Source organism: Triturus cristatus, chromosome 5_2 (assembly GCF_964204655.1).
Source record: "Triturus cristatus chromosome 5_2, aTriCri1.1, whole genome shotgun sequence".
In the NCBI taxonomy this organism is placed as follows: Eukaryota; Metazoa; Chordata; class Amphibia; order Caudata; family Salamandridae; genus Triturus; species Triturus cristatus.
The window spans coordinates 1,046,062,333-1,046,067,584 of NC_140588.1; the positions used below are offsets into that span (position 1 = coordinate 1,046,062,333).

Genomic DNA, 5,252 nt, shown 5'->3' on the forward strand with positions numbered 1-5,252 from the left:
AAATCTGTGAGTTCTATGAGATATCTGTAAAACTTATGACTAATGACAGAATTGTCATATTTCTCTGTCTCTCCTCAGGATCAGTGCCCATGCCTTTTGACACCCTACTGTGCCTAGTTAATTACAGTTCTCTCCAGCAGCAGGTTACAAAAGTCACCCCACTCAAAAGGAGTAATTAATAGTGGAGGAAGGGGTGGGAATAAAAAAGAAACAGCATGCACCAGGGCTGAGGACAACCCAAGCCCACTGAACAAAGGAAGAAGCCCAGGCAACTTGAACCAACACAGGAGAGGACTCCTCTTTGAACTTTTGGTGGGGAAGGCCCTGGCAGTGATATTATCAAGGGGCGGAGCTGAGACCCCAGGAGCAGATGTGACTAGTGACTCCTGGATGACGCCATCTTTAACTGTCCTAGCATGCTGTGCAGGAGGGCTGGGGTGGAGAGGTGATGTGGCACCCCGGAATTGCCTGGCTTCTACAACCTGCCACCCCCACTTAAAGACTCTTGCACAAGGGGAGACTCTCTCTTGGTTGGTGTTTTTGTGCTCTTTGCTGCAAAACTGTGGGAGTTTTACAGACATAAACAACTGGAAGAAGAAACTCCTGATTCCACAAAAGGACTAAGGACTCAGCCCCCAGGGAGCCCTGGAACGGTGGGTCTCTCCAAGGGCCGTGAGTCTGGCCCCCTTACAACCTCTGAGGACCAGCTGGCGGAAAGCCCCAGACCTCTAGGCCCAGAGTCAAAAACCAGGAGGAAATCTGATGCAGAGAACCAGTGAAACCACAGATTTGAGGCTGCACCAAACACCATCCTTATCTCTCAGGCTATCAGGGCCCCTTAGATGGCGGGCGCCTTGAGCATTGCCCACCTTGACCGTGTCTTAAGGACAGTGTGCAAAATAACACATTAAAAAATGGGTAAAATGGTGGGAAAATTACAGAAATTTAACATGGAAATTCAGCCAAATGTATTTCGTGGTATTCCAAAGGACAACCAAACGCGAGGATATACCTTGTGCTCAAAAGTCACTCGAGATACTAATAAGGGCACTGGTTCATGGAATCTTTCTGCTGAAAGACATTTTCTGCTCAAACAATCCCTCCCAGGCAAAGACTGTGCACAGTCACACTTTGGAATACTGCAAAACTGCAAAATATCCAAGCATGATTGAAAGGTTTATATGGGCTTGATTTCAATAGAAACATGTGCAGCCTCTTTTGAATAAAAATATTATTTCTAAACAAATATGATGATTTTGGAGGTGCAATTAGGTGAATACACACACTTAAGCACCATAAGACTGTATATTTTGGATTTTGCACTATGTAAATGGACAAGTTAAGTATTAATATTATTATTATTGTTATTATTACAGTAGTGGTGGTGCTAATACAATAGGTAATATCATTATTTGTTTTTCTTATTTCTCTTTTTCTGATTATTTTTCTTATTGTGATTCTAATTATATCTATTATTGCTATGATTACCTCTTTTGTTATTTTATTGTTGTTGGTTTTTATTGTCTTTATTATTTTTTAGACCATTCACCTAAAAGAACGATCCTAGATGCCGAAAGAATTATCGGTTTATACCTGACTCTGAAGCTGTGCTCTGTCCTTGTCATTAAAATGTATGAAAGAATATGACACATACCACATGCTGCTCTGCATACCAAATTTGAAATTCTTCTCCGTCCTCTCAATGATTGAGGTGTGTTTCAATTTCATGTTGGAACATGAATTGAGCGGAGTTATGGAAACCTGTTCATGGCTGGAGACCCCCTTCCTGCCCCTGGGCTCTCGGGCTCTCACACCATTCATTGGTCGCAAGTCCTGCGGGGCCTCCCAGAAGAAGTCGCTGATTTCACTAAGTGCATTTCCTTGTATTTTTGATAAAGGTCAACCGTGTTTGCTGGCAGAAAGAAATCAATAATGCTTCATTATTCATTGAGGATCCGATCAGTCTGTAATGATCTAACTCCGAGGACTTGTAATGTGGCCCGGCTGCCCTTCCCGCGGATGACTCTGCTGTCACACTCCCCCTCTTTGGGACTCAGCGGGGAGACTATCGGGTGGGGGGCCAGTGAGGAGGGAAAGAGAATGCGATCTTAGAGTCAGGTCACATTCCCGACAGGTTGGAGAACAAATTAGATTTTATATAGGTCTGAATGTAATTCAAATTAGGAAGGCTGGGCTTGTGATGTGGTTCACTGAGTTGGCACACCCATACTCGTCCATTGGCTGGATAGGCTGTGAGAATGAAACATCACAGGTGATGTTTTTGCTCACACGAAGCTGTCAAGCGAACTAGTGGACATCATGAAACCTGGTAAATCCTTGTGGGTGGGGCTCCACCCTGCTGGCTGGCACCACTGGCCTGTGGGGACAGGCCTCCAATTGGGCGATTACTGGAAATGTCCAGCTCACTGGGACCCCAGACTCCTCCCCGGTCAGACACCATCCTGGTCTGGGTAGGGAAGGTGGCCCTGCTAGGTGTCTGTACCTCTTGCTTCCCAAGCACAAGCCATGGCTTTGCCCGCCTGTCATCAGGGATCACAGGAGCTGTCCCGCCCACAGAAGCCCCAGAATCCTCCCCGGTCCGATGTCGCCCTGTCTTGGTATTGGCCTGGACCTTCACAATAGGTCCTGTCTCCTCTCCACACCCCAGAAGGCAAGAGGGTTCTCCCCAGTCTGCAACCACCATTCCCTGGGTAGGGACTGTCACCACCAGTCCATCGGCTAAGGATACCCTGTGTGAACCTTCCTGGTACCTGAACCCTGTGAGCTATGGAGGGTTAAGTCCCCAGCGAACCCACCTACCCCTTGGGCCTACCTGGAAAGCCATTTTTCCTCAACTACTAAGCCCCCACAAAGTGGGATCTTAAGAACCGGAGGGGGGGACAAAAGTCAGTGTTAGTTGCTCCATCAACCCCATGGCCATCTGGTTGACCAGCCACCAGCTGGTCATCTGGTTGCCCGGCCCAGGCATGTGACCAGGTGGCTTGGCCTGACCTGGTGACCGCAATGCCTGGGCAGCAGCTGATGATCAGGCTAGTAGTCAGTAGGCTCCTTCCTTGTGCCACTGACTGGATGAATCTTGACTCCGCTAGTGCCTGCTCCGGCCATTCGGTCACCCTGCTGACCTGCAAGGGGTCGTGCCCCCATCCCGGTACCCAGCGGCACCCGGTGGGATAAGGCGGCAGGTGTACCACACAGCACAAGGTGAAGGCAGCCTCCCACTGACCCAGACCCCATCCCTCCCACCGGCCTGGTGCCAGAGGGACCTCAGAAGGACACAGACACCCACAGACAGAGACAAAAGCTTGGGTCAGAGGATGACTATCAGTAGATCGCAGCAAGGTAGCTGCTCTTCTACGTATGAAACCAGAACCTAGAATCAGGTCATCTAAAAATGATGTAGCACCAGGTGCCCCATGAATATGCAGTGCTGTAAGGGCGAAGGAAGCAGCGCCCTTCCATCCGCACTCCAGGCACAGAGCGAGCGACTCCAAGCACCGGCCCAGAGGCCAGCTATATTAGGCCAACTGAGGCTGCACAGCACTGGTTTATCATTTTGGTTTGGGGAGGGGGAGGTCTTACTAAAAGGCATTCAGTCATAATCCCATAGATGGTAGCGTCACCCCATTTGCTTCTCAGCCAAGCACATACACCTAATACCTGAACATGCCGTTCTTCTCATACTGAGGATTACTATTACATATCATCAGTAGGGTAAAACTAACCTGTCTCATGAGAATCTAAACCCAGCTCACGTTCCCTATTAGTGGGTGAATAATCCAACGCTTGGTGAATTCTGCTTCACAATGATAGGAAGAGCCAACAACAGAGGATCGAAAGTGACTTTGCTATCAACACTTGGCCGCCACAAGCCAGTTATTCCTGTGGTCGCTTTTCTGCCACCTCCTGCTTGAAACCCAAGATGTCGGAAGGATTGTGAGGCCCCGCTTTCACAGTCTGTATTCATATTGAAAATAGAGATCCAGCAAACCTTTTCCCTTCTGCTCCACAGGAGGTTTATGTCCTTTCTGAACCTGCTTTGGGTCACCTATGTGATTGTTTGACAGGTGTACCGCACCAGTAAAACTCAACACCTGCCACTGTCCCCAGAGTGGGTCACTCCCGGAAGGTGCTGGGCGCTTGGAGCTAGAAGCGAGAGCCCCAGATGCTCCCCCCACCTCACTGGGCAAGTAAAAACAAAATAAGAGTAGTGGTATTTAACCAGTGGTCCAAGGGCCTCCCACTTAAACTGAATCTCTCATGTCTCTTCACGGTGCCAGACTAGACTCAAGCTCAACAGGGTCCTTCTTTCCCCACTGATTCTACCAAGCCAGTTCCCTTAGTATCTGTACTCCTGAGGCACAGCCGGGAGCTTTGCTAGAAATTGGATCTTTTAAATACTTATGTAAATTGTTTTTAAAACTTGCGTACTTCTCCCTTACCTGTTAGGCTGGTTGGGGCATCTATCCGGTACCTAATTACCCGCGCAGCCGATCTGAACGCTGCCACGGGGTTGGGAATTCGCAAGCACCGCCATCAGCGACCCAGCCTGTTCACAGGCCACGCCCACTTCTCCAGGCCACGCCCCCCCCTGATTATATAAAGCACCGACGCCCAGCCCTTCTTAGTATCTGTACTCCTGAGGCACAGCCGGGAGCTCTGCTAGAAATTGGATCTTTTAAATACTTATGTAAATTGTTTTTAAAACTTGCGTACTTCTCCCTTACCTGTTAGGCTGGTTGGGGCATCTATCCGGTACCTAATTACCCGCGCAGCCGATCTGAACGCTGCCACGGGGTTGGGAATTCGCAAGCACCGCCATCAGCGACCCAGCCTGTTCACAGGCCACGCCCACTTCTCCAGGCCATGCCCCCCCTGATTATATAAAGCACCGACGCCCAGCCCTTCTTAGTATCTGTACTCCTGAGGCACAGCCGGGAGCTCTGCTAGAAATTGGATCTTTTAAATACTTATGTAAATTGTCTTTAAAACTTGCGTACTTCTCCCTTACCTGTTAGGCTGGTTGGGGCATCTATCCGGTGCCTAATTACCCGTGCAGCCGATCTGAACGCTGCCACGGGGTTGGGAATTCGCAAGCACCGCCATCAGCGACCCAGCCTGTTCACAGGCCACGCCCACTTCTCCAGGCCACACCCCCCTACGTCCTCTTCCCGCATAAAACTATGCACAGTACTCGGACGCGCAGCGGACGGGCGCAGCGGGCGCGCCATCAG

The 5,252-nt window shown here is 49.5% G+C and overlaps 1 pseudogene; it reads right to left on the reverse strand.

Annotated features, from left to right (window-relative positions):
• Nucleotides 1-3,318: 3,318 nt before the first annotated feature.
• On the reverse strand, nucleotides 3,319-4,382 carry LOC146829647 (28S ribosomal RNA; annotated as a pseudogene).
• Between the last annotated feature and the right edge of the window lie 870 nt (nucleotides 4,383-5,252).